General features: G+C 39.9%; 1 long non-coding RNA gene across 2 annotated transcripts in view; it reads left to right on the top strand.

Moving 5' to 3' along the window:
* The window catches only part of LOC141585630 (uncharacterized), a 436,560-nt gene that overhangs the window by 201,490 nt on the left and 218,327 nt on the right, over positions 1 to 16,743 (top strand). For both annotated transcript variants that reach the window (XR_012519218.1, XR_012519217.1), the window contains one exon: positions 12,429 to 12,520. This is a non-coding gene — a long non-coding RNA (uncharacterized LOC141585630). The remainder of the gene's footprint in view (positions 1 to 12,428; positions 12,521 to 16,743) is intronic.

Here is a 16,743-nt window from a genome sequence, read left to right as displayed (position 1 = left end):
AAATTTAAAAGGATTTCTCTTACAAATTACATATATACATTTTTCCTTTTATATCTGAAAATCTTTGTTTTTTGATGGAAGGTCAAGCCATTGACTTTTGTTGTGATTACATATACAGTATATTTGATTTTATTTCTGTTATCTTGCTTTATTTTCTATTTGCTGTGGATTTTTTTTCTCATTCAGTGGATTGATTAAGTTGTCTTTTACCCTTTTTCAGTTTTGTGCTTGTGTTGTGTCTTATGAAAGCATTTTGGAATCTCTACATCCTGTTTCTAGTTAGCTCATGTTTAACCATGTCACTCTGTCACCCAAGCTGGAATGCAGTGCCGTGACTGTGGCTCACTACAGCCTCTGCCTCCTGGGTTCAAGCGATTCTCCTGCCTCAGCCTCCTGAGTAGTTGGGATTATAGGTGTGTGCCACCATGCCCGGCTAATTTTTGCATTTTTAGTAGAAACAGGGTTTCACCATCTTGGCCAGGCTGGTCTTGAACTCCTGAGCTCAAGTTATCTGTCTGCCTCGGCCTCCCACAATGCTGGGATTACAGGTCTGAATCACTGCACTCAACCAGCCATGTATTTTTAATGTATACGCACATATTTTCTATTATTGAAGATAAATCAATATTTATAACCCACACCATTCCAACGGATGTTTGGCATACTTTCATTTCTTTCTTTCCCTTCAGAATTATTTTAATTATTTTTAATTCCAGATTTTAATTATGTTTTCTCTACTATTGATATCTTTCCAAATGTTTTGAGATCGTTGCTTATATATTTACTTTTAGAAATTCAAGCATGGGATGATTAATACAGGCAGCTAATGTGGGTTTTCCTCAGCAGAAGTAAAGTATTATCTCTACAGTAGGCTCTGCTCTCACTGGGAAAGTTCTCTCCAATGGACAGAGAATGCCAGAATCTAGGCTTTTCTAAGGTTGACATCCAAGAGCATGGCACCTCCATTCACGGTTGCCATACTTAGGAGGCAATGTGCTTCAATGTTTTGCCCTTCAAGAAGGAGCAACCTTTCTATCTTATACCTAAATTCATAGTCATGCTTTACTTTTCTCTCCTGTTCCCATGCTCTCTTCTTATCCTTGAAACAAAGTCTCTGATTTATTTAGAGACCAGTCTCATAGTTTTAACCTGGACAGAAAACCATGACCAACTGCTGAATATGGGCAGACAGTTAAAAGAGTGTAGAGATCAACAGCCATGCCTGTTCAACTGCTCTTTAATAAATTATCTCAGAGCTCACCACTTGACTCAGCCCTTGCTGAGTTTCCATGGAGAAGAAATGCATTGCACCCAACTTGTGCCTCAACGTGGGCTTGCCAGATGATGTTTTGATATATATATATATTTTTAATCAATCAATGAGTCATTTCTCCCATGTCTTCCAGAGATCCCCAAAATTTCTGATTTAGAAATGGCACCTTTCCTCATTTACCACCTTTAACTAGAGTTACTGACATTTCACACACAAGGAACCTGAGGCTTAGAGAAGGTAACCTTGAGAAGCAGGAGATATTACATAGGGATGACATGTCATATCACGTTACAGGGTTGATAGGGTGGGGAAGTTGAAAACCATTCTTGGGAGCCAGCTCTACCATTCCCATCATTGTGGAATTAAGAAATCTCAGTTTAAAGCACCAAATAATACTGCCTTCTCAGTTTCTTTCTTTAAGAAGCTGAGATTTACCTGGTCTGCTTCAGCTATGAGATGTGCCATGACCCATTAAGAACATTGTCTTTGGAAAATGTGGTTGTTGGAGCATGTAGAAATACATGAGGAGCTCCTCCTCTCCCTATCACCTTTTTGTTAGTTTATTTAACCAAAATGTGTTGAAGTGCCTATTACTTACCGTATACTGTTAATACTTAGTTCAATGTGGTAAATAATAGGCAAGCTCTCTTTTTTCATGGAGCCTACAGTCACCGCTGTGACCTCACATGATGATTAGCTCTTGGCTTCTACTTTTGCCTCTTTACCTCAATTCTACTAAGTAAAAAAGTCTTACTGATCAGTACAGTGTAGAAATTGTATTAATATAACTTGGAAACTGTCTCTAGTAGTGTATTATAAAAGCAAAATAGGATTTTATTAACATTTAAGTATGGCCAAGTGGGTCACACATTTTGAAAAATGACTTTTGTCTTAGGTCTTTTTTGGAAAGACACTGGAGAGAAGAATGTGAGTCCAACATTTGTATTGATTCAGTGAAAGCTTCTGAAGAACCTTTTTCATGTTAAACAGTCTATGGCCGTCTTAATGAAATGGGGGCACATAAGATATGCAGTAAGAGTGAGAGATGAAGTAGGATTCAAAGAAGCACCAAACCTTCAGGTAATATGTGGCTTTGAGAATATTCAGTCTCATATTTAGGCCTTGTTCTCCTTGTCCCCTACCCACAAAGAAGATGACACTAAATGATGTCTAAGGTCTTCTAGCAGTAATCTGCCATAGAAATATAACGCAACAAACTGTTTTCAACATTTACATTTTCACTACATAGGACTTTCCTTGAGGTTAGTAGAAGTTCTATGGAGGAAGGACAAAAGAGAGACATGGCAATTGAACCTACAAAGTCTGTTTAATCCACAAGATTACTGTTGGGTATTATGTCTTAAATTCCCCAATAAGGTATTAGAATGAGCTGCTTTCTGCGAAGGGCTCCTGTTTTAATAACTAGACAGGAGCTTTCCCTTGTTGCCTGTGAAGGCTCAATGACAATAGAAATCACTTTAGGGAGAAAAATCAAAGCAAGAAGGTTAAGTTTCTTTTTCTAAGATGGTGTGTTGCCGGGCCTGGTGACTCATGCCTGTAATTTTTGTATTTATTAAAAATATAAAAATTAACCAGGTGTGGTGGCGGGCACCTGTAATCCCAGCTACTCAGGAGGCTGAGGCAAGAGAATTGCTTGAATCCGGGAGGCGGAGGTTGCAGTGAATGGAGATCACACCATTGCACTCTAGCCTAGGGGACAAGAGTGAAACTCCATGTCAAAAAAAAAAAAAAATAGAAAAGAAAAGAAAAGAAAAAGAAATGTGTGAGATGGAGATACACTTTTTTGGTTTTGGATTTTTTTTTAATCCTTCCATGTCCCTTCTTAGAAAAAAGCTGGAGAAAACAAGCTTTGGGACCTGAAGATGGTGGGATTTACTTTTTGGTGCAATTACACCTTTCCCAAAGAAATTCCTTAGAAACCCCAATAATCAGTAAATGATGTTTTCTTAAATTGGTCTCCTCAAATTGCCACTTGGAGAGAGTGAGGTATCTCTATTCATCTTGCCAGCAGCCTACTGTTGATGCTCTGTTTAAAAGGGCCCCTTTACACTATAACTGAGAGGTGCATCCATGAACAGTTGTTCCAATGCCCTGAAGGTATCTTCTCCGTCTATTTCTTTTTGCCCTTGTTTCACCTCCTGTACCTCCCTTCCAGAAACCCACTCATATATATATATGGGACACACACACACACACACACACACACACACACTTACAAAAGTATTTAAATAGAGCCTGAAGAATAAATTGCTAAGAGCATAAGCTCAGGAATCAGATTGCTTGTATTCTTCATTGAGCAGCTGTATAATCCTGGGCAAGTCATGTAACCTCTCTGTGCCTCAGTTTCCTGTACACCACAGGTTGTTATAAGGATTAAATGGGCTCATCTGTGTACAGTATTTAACACAGAACTTGTCATGTTTTAAGTGCTCAGTAAATGTTAGGTATTCTGCCCATGATGAACTTTCATTGTGCTTTCGTTCTTATGGTGTCCTGGGGAATGGATACCTTTGCAGGGACAGATTACAAATAAAATGCCCTCAAAGAAGAGCCAGAATTGAGGTAGGTTTCCATCTGTGAGTGTAGAGTAGGTAAAGTGCTGTGTGGCTTGCCTTTAGTTCCCACATGAGTTCAAGTCCTGATAGCAACTTGGGAACTGGGTGGTAATAACCTCTGGGTGCCCTTTCAAAGGAGCAGAATTAAATGTCACTTGCCAGGTGCTGAAACTTACTCTGAGGACAGTAAGTTAAGGGAAATACCTGTGTTAAGCAAAGCTGAAAAAAATGATCTGCTGTGGTCAAAATCACTTTGGCAAAGCCTTGCAGTGCTCCTTCTATACACATGTGTGCATATGTTTCTGCATGTGTTTCCCTTGGCATCACTTTGGGATGGAGAGAGGAAGGGCGGTTGGGTGGGGACTTTGGACGTGATACTGACAAATCCAAGCAGTGGGAAACTTGACAATTTCTGTCCACATGAACTCCCACTGTTTCCTTTTTTTCTCAATTGTTATAGGCTCTGGTTTCCTTCTACTTTTGAGTTTCAACCTTAAGTTAACTTTGGTTGCAAGATCAGTTTGATGCTCTTATACAAGAGCTGTGGCCACATGCATAGGGCTGCAAAAGACACCCGCCTGATTGGGAATGATCTGCCACTGATTTCCCAAAGTTGGCATCCATCAGGTGAAGCTAAGTCGTAGTCCTTTAAACCTCTCTCTCCCAGTTAAAAAATTATCTACAAGGACAGCAAGTGAGAAATTCTTAGATGTCATACATCTTGCTTTTGTGGGTAATAGAACTCAAATTTTCCATGCTGCTGAGAAGGGAGATAAATTGTCATGTGAGGGAGAAAACCTGTGTGTCTTGTATGGTTTTGGGAATAACAGGAGCAAACACATTGTTCCTCTCTTTCCATTAATGTAATAAGTGGTTCCAGCTAACATGCATACAACTTATCACGCAAACTTCCTATACACAAACATACAGATTCATAAATGAACAAATTTTATAACAAAGAAAAAAATCCAGAAAACAAGAAAATTCTCCACCACTCATACTTCACAAAGCTTTGTGTAAATGCCAAAGAAGCTACCAAAAACTGATAGTTGGAAGCTATAGTGAATTTAATAAAACTTTCTGTACTATTTAAGGTTCCAACATTTCATTAATAGAAGTTCTGTTTCAGTTTTGTGAGGGCTGTTGCCTGAAGTGGAGAAAGGAGACGGAAGTGTCAGTGAACTCCCTAAGATAATGCTTGGTGAAGTGATTGCATGGAAATGTGTGGACTTTGTTTTGTTTTGTTTTGCCTATATTGTGAGCTTCTTACCAGCCAGCATTCATTCATTCATTTCTTTACTTACTCATTCACTCATTCATGCACTCAGACTTCTGGTTCATAGTATCAGCTAGAAGTTAAAGTCATAGCTATTGGCCAGAAAAAAAGAGAGCTGTGATATTGGCTAAGAGATCAATTGTGACTCCCCATGGGAGAAACTCCTCCAGAGATCTCTAAATACTGTCCTCTGGAAAACAGGATGTAGGGAATAGCTGTGTACTCAGGGTCATCAATTTATGGGCAGGAAGCTCTGCTTATGAAACTTAGAAGTTTCTGCAAGTTATAGATTGATGGTCAGGACTTTGGCTGCTGCTCAGAAAGGAGAAAGGCAATGAGATTCTGGAAACTGACTGGGAAATCAACTGCTTATGCCTTTTAAACCTACTGGAAAATCCAAGTGTCCCTTTCAAGGGAATTACTTCGAGACCTCCCTTAGGAGGCAACTTCTCCCATGAGCCCTACACTGTGAAAGTACATAAGTCCCATTTGCAGGAAATCTTACACCCAGAAACACACTCTCATTGATCTCTGTCTTTGAAGTATAGGTTCACTCACAAGATGTGACTCAAAGACATAAAAAATGTGGCAAACCCCATGGCCAAGGTTAAGGTCGTTATCTTCTAATAGAAGTTAGTTTAGAGATTAGTCACACATCATGCAGGATAACCTTTGCCATTCCCTGCCCATCTTCTTTATAGTTAATTTCACAACAATCTCTTTCTTTTTCAAAAGTTTTGAGAAAAAAAATCCTCTAGCTAATTTACATGTATGATTATATCAGCCTTTGCAAGAGTTCTAAAATGTATCTGAAGATTATAGCTGGACATTTGCTCTATTAAATGATCGACTGGTATGCCTAAGATCCTTGCTTACTGCTGATTACATCTCTAAATGCAAAGATAAGACTATGGGACCTTCCCTGGTCAACATGGTGAAACCCCGTCTCTACCAAAAATACAATAATTAGCTGGGCATGGTGGCAAATGCCGGTAGTCCCAGTTACTCAGGAGGCTGAGGCAGGAGAATTGCTTGAACATAGGAGGCAGAGGTTGCAGTGAGCTGAGATCGTGCCATTGCACTCCAGCCTGGGTAACAAGAATGAAACTCCATCTCAAAAAAAAAAAAAAAAAAAGAATATGGGATCTTCAACTTTTAACTGATCCATGTAACATTTTCAGTTCCAGAAATGAGATGACCCTGGATCTGCACATCTTCTCTAAGGGTGTTAACAATTGAACTGGAGAAATTATAAATCTTAAAGTGTTGATCTTTTTTTCTAAAATGTGTGAGCACATTTCATGGAGTTGAACTGCATAATAAATGGCAAATATTGGACTATATGTTGTGCCATGCACACATGAGAACTGACCATTGTTAGCTATGTCTGTGGGATATCATCATTGCAATTTGGAAATCACTTGTTCAATGTGAGGGCAAAAAATAAATTTAAAAAATAATATGTCAATGCATATCTTTAAAATACACATTTCTACCTTTTATAAAACTATATTATTAAGCTATTCATAATCACTATGTAATTCAGATTGGCCAGAAATATAAAATGAAGAAAATGCAAGTTTCTCTCCCTCTCCCTTTCCTTCTTAGTGTCCCTTCAGGTACTTTTTCTTTTTTAAAACAGAGAATTCCATTTGGGCTGGTGTTTTTCTAAATGAATCAACAAACAAGAAATAATAAATGTTCACCAGAAACCATACATACTAGTCAGCTCTAACATTGCTGTAAAGAAATACCTGAGACTGGGTGATTTATAAGGAAAAGAGATTTAATTGGCTCATGGTTCTGCAGGCTGTACAGGAAGAATGATGCTGGCTATCAGTTTAGCTTCTAGAGAAGCCTCAGGAAACTTACAATCATGGTGGAAGGCAAAGGAGAACCAGGCTCATCTCACATAGCCAGAGCAGAAAAAAAGGGGCCGGGGAAGTGCCATATGCTTTTTTACAACCAGATCTCATGAGAACTCTATCATGAGAATAGCACCAAAGGGACGGTGCTAAATCATTCACAAAAGATCTAACCCCATGATCAAATCACTTCCCACCAAGCCACACCTCCAACATTGGAGATTATAATTTTACATGAGATTTTCGAGGGGACACAGATGCAAATCATATCATTTTGTCTCTGGCCTCTTCAACTCTCATGTCCTTCTCACATTGCAAAATACAATCACCCCTTCTCTACAGTCTTCCAAAGTTTTAACTCATTCCATCATTAACTCAAAAGTCCAAAGTCCAAAGTCTCATCTGAGACAAGGCAAGCATCTTCCTCCTATGGGCCTGTAAAATCAAAAACAACAGTAATATTACTCTGAAGATACAATGCAGATGCAAGCATTGGGTAAACATTGCCATTCCTGAAGGGAGAAATTGATCAAAAGGGAGAGACTAAAAGCCCACACAAGTCTGAAACATAGCAGGGCAGTCATTAAATCTTAAAGGTCCAAAATAATCTGTTTTGACTCCGTGTCCCATACCCAGGCCACACTGATGCAAGGAGTGGGATCCCAAAGCCTTGGTTAGCTCTGCTCCTATGGCTTACCAGGGCTGAGCCCTGATAGCTGCTCTCACTGGCTGGTGTGGCTTTTCAGGTGCAGGGTGCAAGCTGTCAGTGGATCTACCATTCTGGGGTCTGGAGGATAATGGTCCTCTTCTCACAGCTCCACTAGGCAGTGCCTTATTGGGGACTCCATATGGGGGCTCCAACACCATATTTCCCTTCTGCACTGCCCCAGTAGATGTTATCCATGAGGGCCCCACTTTTGCCAACAGACTTTTGATTGAACATCAGGCTTTTCTATATATCCTCTGATATCTAGGTGGAAGTCCCCAAGCCTCAACTTTTGCATTCTGTGCACTGCAGGCTTAACACCACATGGAAACCACCAAGGCTTATAGTTTGCAAACTTGAGCTATACCGGGGCCCCATGGAGCCACAGCTGGAGCTGGAGCAACTGGAATGCAGGGAACAGTGTCCTGAGGCAGCATAGAGCAGCAGGGGGTGGAAGACCCTGGGCATGACCCAGGAAACCATTCTGTCCTCCTAGGCCTTTGGGCCTGTAATGGGAGGGGCTATCATGAAGTTCTCTGCAATGCCCTCAAGGAATTTTCCCCATTGCCTTGGTTGGCAGTGCTTGCCTTCCTTTCAGTCACGCAAATTTCTTCAGGTGACTTGAATTGCTCCCCTAAAAGTGGGCTTTTCTTTTCTGCCACATGGCCAGGCTGCAAATTTTTCACTTTTATGCTCTCCTTCCCCTTTAAATATAAGTTCCAGTTTTACCTCATTTCTTTGTTCATGCACATGAGCTCTTAGAAGCACCCAGATCAAATCCTGAACACTTGCTGCTTAGAAATTTCTTCCCCCAGATACCCTACACTATCACTCTCAATTTCAAAGTTCCACAGATCCTTAGGGCAGGAGCAAATGCCATCAGGTTCTTTGCTAATGTGTAACAAAAGTAACCTTTGCTCCAGTTCCCAATAAATTCCTCAAATCCATCTTAGACCTCATCAGCCTGATCATCTCTGTCCATATTACTATCAACATTTGGATCACAACAATTTAACAAGTCTCTAGAAAATTCCAAATATTACCTCATCTTCTTGTCTTCTTCTGAGCTCTTCATACTCTTCCAACTTATGCCCATTATTCAGTTCCAAAGCTGCTTCCACATTTTCAGGTATCTTTATAGCAATGCCTCATTCCTTGGTACCAATTTTCTGTATTAGTCAGTTCTCACATTACTATAAAGAAATACCTGAGACTGGGTAATTTATAAAGAAAAATTGTTTAATTGGCTCACAGTTCCACAGGCTATACAGGAAGCATGATGCTGGAATCCACTCAGCTTCTGGGGAGCCCTCAGGAAAGTTACAAATCATGGCAGAAGACAATGGGGAAACAGAATTGTCTTACATGGCCAAAGCAGGAGGAAGTTGGTGGGAGATATCACACACTTTTAAACAATCAGCTCTCATGAGAACTCTATCATAAGAATTGCACCAAAGAGATGGTGCTAAACCATTCATGAAGTCCATCCCCATGATCCAGTTACTTCCCACCAGGCCCTACCTGCAATAGTGGAGATTATGATTTGACATGAGATTTGGGTGGGGACACAGATCCGAACCATATCACCATATAGACAAAAAGCATAGCACATTCTGCTAAACCTATGATTAGATCTTCCTACCCTGCCAGATGGGATATGCGCCACACTGTGAAAGTATCAAAGTCCCATTTGATGACAATCTTATTTTTTCTGTGTTCCTTAGCACTTAGTACATATTTTGGAACATTTATTTAAACTAGATTGTATTTTTATATAATTTTTTTGACACATACCATTATATCTCAATTTTCATATTTTCTTCTCTCACATCCTGGTTCCCCTGTTTGGTGCATGAATGTTCAATTGGCTTGTATAGTGAGTACATTGCAAACTTCATCAAAAAATACTATCATCCTGATTTCAAATTTGAATAAATTAGGTTTTCATTGATATTATTATCCAGTGTATTTGTTTGCTAAGGCTGCCATAACAAAATACCACAGACTGGATGGCGTAAACAGAAATTTATTTTCTCACAGTTCTGGAGGTTGGAAGTCCAAGATCAAGGTGTCAGCAGATTTGGTTTCTCCAGAGGCCTCTCTGGAGAGGCTTGCAAATAGCTGCCTTCTTGTTCTTCCCACATGGCCTTTCCTCTATGAGCATGCACTCCTGGTGGCTCTCTCTTTTTAGAAAGACACTGCTCCTATTGGATTAGGAGCCCACCCTTATGATCTTATTTAACCTAAGTATACCTCCTTAAAAGCCCTGTTTCTGATTACAATCACATTAGGGTTTAGAACTTTCATATATGAATTTGGTGGTGGGAGGTGGGCACAATTTGTTCCACAACAAATTGTGGTAGGCAGGATTTTCAAATGTCTCCTAAATTTTCTTCCTCCTGATAAGCATGCTTCCCCACTTTAAAGATGATTGATTTCACACTCCTGTGATTCAGTTTCACTATATGACAGACTATACATTCAGATAGTGAGATTGTCCAGGTGGGCCAAGCCTAACTCTCAAACTCTTTGAAAGCAGATAGTTTTCTCCGGCCAGTAGCAGAAGGAAAAATCAAAGAGACTTTATTTAATAGAAATATAATATAAAGGAGGTTCTCTATTGCTGAGAAGAGGGGTGCCATGAGTGCTAGAGAGTGGCCTCTAGGAGCTGACAGCTACTAGCTGACAGCAGAGCTGTCATGACAATAGCTACCTCAATCCTACAGTTGCAAAGAAATAAATTCAACCTACAACCTGAATAAATCTGGAAGTAGATTCTTCCCCAGAGACTCTAGATGAGAACTCAGTCCAGCTGACACCTTCATTTCAGCTTTGTGATGGCCTGAGCAGAGAATCCAATCATGTCATGCAGGACTTTTGATCAATAGAATGGTGAGATAATACGTGAGTGTTATTTTAGACTGCTAAGCACATGGAAGTCTGTTATGTAGAAATAGAATGCTGATACACTTCGGTATTAATAGGTTATCTAGGCCAACCATAGAGCCATGGAAACAAGTAATTGGAACTAATGCTTCTTCTACCAACATAAAACAAAAGAAAATCCATATATCCTCTCCTTGCTCCATTAGGGAGAAAATACAATTTTATTCTCCTCTCCGACTTCAAAGACTTGTTTGAGAGGAATCCCTGACTGAAATTTTGATCCAGTATATGTTTAAGAAAATACTGTAATTTATAAGTTTCTGTGAGAGAGAGAGAGAGAGTGTGTGTGTGTGTGTGTGTGTGTGTGTGTGTGTGTGTGTGTGTAATACTGAAGTTTGAAATTTTTAGATTTAGCAGAGGCCTTTCTGAGGTTTCTCAAATGCAGAAATAGACCAAAAGCTATTTAGGTGGGGACTTGGGGGACAGAGAGCAAAGCATAACGAATGAAGAAGATTTGGGAATGCAAGTGTTGGGAAGATCAGGACTGACAAGATTGAAGACAAGGAGAGGATAAGTTACACAGCACATTCTCAGGAGAAAAGACAGACCATGGGATGGTCATAGCAGAGAAATGTCTTTGGAGAACAATTAAAGGACAATTGAATGAATATATATTAATTTATTCTTTTGACAAAACTCTACTGTTCTCTCCCTCTTTGACCCCAAAACTTTAGTCAAGGGCTATGAGACCTTTATGTGAGAGGGGATTGAAGGGAAAGTCTAATAAAGAGGACTTAATGTTTTCTAATTGAATACTCTACTGATACCAATGTGGTGGCAACAACATCTCATGGAGACAGGCCAAAATCTCAGAGCTGCAGTCAGTGAAACCAACAGAGGCCCAGGTCCAAGCCAAGGACTCCAGGCAGGACCCTGTGATAAGAGAAAAGCAACCTGCAATGGCTGTGATGGAGAGCACCTGAACAGAAATAAAAGTCTCTAGGAAAGGGTTCCTGAACCTTGACACTATTGACATCTGGGGCCCAATAATTCTTGGTTGTGAGGTACCGTACTGAACATCATAGGATGTTTAGCAGCGGCCCTAGTCTCTACCTCTAGCACCACTGTTCTCTCAGTTGTAACAATCAAATATGTTTTACACATTTATCAATATCCTCTATGGGCAAAATCATCTAGGTTAAGAACTATTGTCCTGCACCAATCCTTTCAGGGATATTGGGAGAAGCTCTGGACATCTGCAAAACATGGAATGTTGACTTAAAACCATAGGACTGAAGAACTTCAGGCTGGAGAAGACTGAGTTACAGTAATATAAGCAGAAATATAGAGTCAGAAAGAATTTGGAGGGTTAGGAGTGGTTGTGCCTTTACGTTTAGGTGTTTATGTTCAAAAGGAGAACTCACTGGTCTCTAAAATACTTTTTTCTCCAGGAAATAAAGTTCTGAGTTTCTGTCACCATCAGCAGGCTATTCTATTTGCCCAATTCAAATAAAATTTTCCTTTAAAAAATATCCTAAATATTTAATTGAAATAACCAAAATGAAGACCCAAAATGACGTTCTTATGGTTTCCAGCAGAGAAAGACTGTGATTTGGTTCAAGCCACTTATGAGCCGTCTGCCTGCCACGTGTACTACATTTATAGCACCCTTGATTAGATGTGACATTTTCTCACTCTGAGTATTTTGCCCATATTTGAAGAGACCCACACAGGGGACCTTATTAAAATCTGCAGAAGCCTGTGAATACATGAGGATGCACTTATGTGAAGGGGAGGGAGAGAATGGATTTTTATCTTCTGGGAATCTGGTGGTTTTATTTTATAGGAGCTTACAAAGGAAAGAGCAAGAGGGAAGATGCTGGTTTCACTTAAAATGGACTGCAGTACCTCCTCTGCTTGAAATTCAGAGAAGCCAAGGTAAGCAGAGTTGAAATTGTTTTCATGGCCCACTAAAGTGAGAACTGCTTCTTATGTTGAACTCTAGATTATTCTGCTAATTATAGTGAAGAGATGTGGATGGCACGGAGCAACAGATCACAATGACACTGTGTTTGCTAGGATGCATACATGCAAACCCGTTCCTGCTCACAAAAGATGTGACTTCCACTCCTCCCAGTCCTATTTGTTCCCGATTGGTTTTCTATTAAGCAAATTTGGCTCCAGGAAGACAGAATGGAGATAAGGGTCCAATAGAAAGCTGTTAAAGAATGTGAAGCAGGGTCAGGCGCAGTCGCTCACGCCTGTGATCCCAGCAGTTTGGGAGGCTGAGGCGGTTGGATCACCTGAAGTCAGGAGTTAGAGACCAGCTTGAGCAACACGGTAAAACCCCATTTCTACAAAAAATACAAAAAACAGCCGGACATGGTGGTGCATGCCTGTAATCCCAGCTACTTGGGAGGTGAGGTGGGAGAATCACTTGAATCCAGGAGGCAGAAGTATCAGTGAGCCAAGACCACACCATTGTACTCCAGCCTGGAAGACAAAAGTGAAATTCTGAGAGAAAGAGAGAAAGAGAGGGGAAGAGAGAGAGAAAGAGAAAGAGAGAGAAAAAGAAAGGAGGGAAGGAAGGAAGAAAGGCAGGAAAAGAATGAAAGAAAAAGAAAAAAGGAAAGAAGGAAAGAAAGGAAAGAAAGAAAGAAAAAAGAAAGAAAGGGAGAGAAAGAAAATGAACTAGGCTAAATTTGTCTTCAATCTCCTTTATCTGTCCCGTTTTCTATCTTGGGCTGGTCCTCTCCTCCCATACTTGTTTTTGGCCCTCAATACCTAATGTTATTATCATATCTTAGATTTATCATTTTAAGTGAAACAGCCCATTCACAGCTCCCTTGAAAATCACATGACTCTTCTTCTCTCCAAACCCAAACACACTCAAAACCACATATGATTGGATTATGTGCAGGAACACAAATGAAGACAGCAGTTATGACAGGAGAGAAAAGATGAGCCAGATTCTTCAGAAATACCTCAGGAACTTAGTTATAACTAGTGATAAAGTATTTTGTTCCTTTTTTTAGCCATTACATGGGGTTGCTTTCCTGAATTCCTATTTAAGTAGTAGATGTATAGACATAAAGGTAGACTAGAGAGCCCCAAAATAAATTTATACACCCTATGTTGAACTGATCTTCAACAAGGGTGCCAAGAACACAAAATGAGGAAGAGGTAGCCTTTTGATGAATGGTATTGGGAAAACTGAGTGTCCACAGGCAGAAAAACGAAAATGGACCTCTACCTCACACCATATACGGAAATCAACTCAAAATGGATTAAAGATTCAAATGTAAGATCTGAAACTGTAGGACTCTAGATTAAAATAGGAAAAACCTTCTTGACATTGGTCTAGGCAATGATATTTTGGGTAATACACTAGAAGCACAGGCAACAAAGGCAAAAAAGATAAGAGGGCTTATATCTGACTAAAAGGTTTTTGAACAACAAAGGAAACAATCAACAGTGTGAAAAGGCAACCTGAAAAATGGAGAAAATATTTTTCAAACATCTGATTAGAAGTTAATACCCAAAATATAAGAAACTCATGTAGCTCAGTAGAAAGCAACAGAAATAGCTCAATAGAAAAACAAACAAAAAATCAAATCCCAACTAACTCAATTTAAAAATTGATAAAGGACCTGAGTAAATATTTCTCAAAGAAGACATTCAAATGGTCATAGGTGTACAAAAAGATACTTCCGTAATTATGAGGAATGCAAACTACACAATGAGATATCAGTTCACCTGTTAGAAAGGCCATTATCAAATAGACAAAAGATGATAAACGTTGGGAAGGATGTGAAGAATAGAGAACCCTTGTATACTATTGGTGGGAATGTAAATTACTATAGTCATCATGTAAAACAGTATATAAGTTCCACAAAAAAATTAAAAATAGAACTACCTTATGATCCAGCAATCCCACTTGTGGATATATATGCAAAGGAAATCAAATTGGTATTCCAAAGAAATGTGTGCACGCTCATGTTCATTTCAGCATTATTTACAACAGACAAGCTATGGCATCAACCTGAGTGTTGATGGCAGACAGGCACACACACACACACACACACACACACACTCTTACAGAAATATATATATAACATATATATGTAATTAATTATATGTATTTATATAATGGACTACATGTGAGTGTGTGTGTGTGTGTGTGTGTGTGTGTGTGTGTGTGTATAAAATGGAATATTATCCAGCCTTAAAAAGAAAGGAAATCCTCCATTTAGGACAACATGGTGAATGTGGAGGACAGTATGTAAAAGGGAAATAAGCCAGTCACAGAAAGTCTGGAGGACAGTGACCCTCTTTTCACAGCTCCACTAATAATTCTGTGTGGGAGCTTCAGACCCCATATTTCCCTTCCACGCTGCCCTGGCAGAGATTCTTGAGGGCCGTGGCCCTGCTTTTGCCTGGGAATCCAGGCATTTCCATACATTTTCTGAAATCTAGGTGGAGGTTCCCAAACCTCAATTCTTGACTTCTGTGCACCTACAAGCTCAACACCATGCAGAAGCTGCCAAGACTTGGGGCTTCCACCCTGTGAAACAACAGCCCAAGCTGTACCTTGGCCCCTTGTATTCATAGCTAGAGCATCTGGGATGCAGGGCACCAAGTTCCTAGATTGCACACAGCCCAGGGACCCTGGAACCAGCCCACAAAACCATTTTCTTCTAAGCTTCCAGGCCTTTACTGGGAGGGGCTGCCATGAAGACCTCTGAAGTGCCTTGGAGACATTTTCCCCATTGTCTTAGGGATTAACATTCAGCTCCTCATTACTTATGTAAATTTCTGCCCCACCTTGAATTTGTCCTCAGAAAATGGTGGGTTTTTTTTTTTTTAATCACAGTGTCACGCTGCAAGTTTTCTGAACTTTCATGCTCTGCTTCCCTTATAAAACTGAATGTCTTTAACAGCAACCAATTCACATCTTGAATGCTTTGCTGCTTAGAAATTTCTTCTGCCACATACCCTAAATCATCTCTCTCAAGTTCGAAGTTCCACAAATCTCTAGGGCAAGAGCAAAATACCACCAGTCACTCTGCTAAAACATAACAAGGGCCACCTTTGCTCCAGTTCCCAGCAAGTTCTTCATCTCCATCAGAGACCACCTCAGCCTGGATCTTATTGTCCACATCATTCTACTGGTACCAATTTACTGTATTAGTCTGTTTCATTCTGCTGATAAAGACACCTGAGACTGGGAAGGAAAAGAGGTTCAATTGGACTTACAGTTCCACATGACTGGGGAGGCCTCTGAATCATAGCAGGACGTGAAAGGCACTTCTTACCTGGTGGTGGCAAGAGAAAATGAGAAGGATGCAAAAGTAGAAACGCCTAATAAACCCATCATGAGATTTATTCACTACCATGAGAACAGTATGGGGGAAACCACCCCCATGATTCAGATATTCTTAGGTCCCTCCCACAACATGTGGGAATTATGGAAGTACAATTCAAAATGAGAGTTGGGTGGGGACATCTGGAGCCAAACCATATCAGTGGTCAGGAGATATGAAGTTTTAGTTATGCAAGATAACAAAGCTCTGGAGATGTAATGTACAATAATGTGACACTATCGTTAACAATATTGTACTGTACATTTGAAATTTGCTAAGAAGGTAGCTCTGAAGTGGTCTCAACACACACACACACACACACACACAAGGTAACTAAAGTGATGGATGTGTTAGCTTGCTCGTGGTGAATATTTCACAATGTATACACATATCAATTCATCCAGTTGTATAATTTAAATAGGTGCATTTTTAAACTGGCAATCATACATCAGTGAGGTTGGGAAAAAGTGGCGAAGCAATGTATATAAACAATGGCAGCTGAAGCCAAGACAATGAAGAAGAAGAAAAAGTTGGTCTGAAGAAGAAAAAGTGGAGGCGAAGCCATGACCATGAAAAGCAGATACTTGATTACCTAGCCAATATTTATTGAGCACTTACTAATGTGCCATACACAGCTTCAGGTCTGGAGACAAGACAGTGAACAAATTCGTAAAGTAATATTGGATAATGACAAGTGCTGTAAAGAAAACAAAACAGGGAAAAATGATAGTGTGACCTCCAGGGGTGGGCTGGTGGTAGAGAGGCTACTATGGGTTGGTGTAGTCAGGAGAGGGCTCT

Source organism: Saimiri boliviensis, chromosome 9 (genome assembly GCF_048565385.1).
Source record: "Saimiri boliviensis isolate mSaiBol1 chromosome 9, mSaiBol1.pri, whole genome shotgun sequence".
Taxonomy (NCBI): domain Eukaryota; kingdom Metazoa; phylum Chordata; class Mammalia; order Primates; family Cebidae; genus Saimiri; species Saimiri boliviensis.
This window is presented reverse-complemented; position numbering and strand designations above follow the sequence as displayed.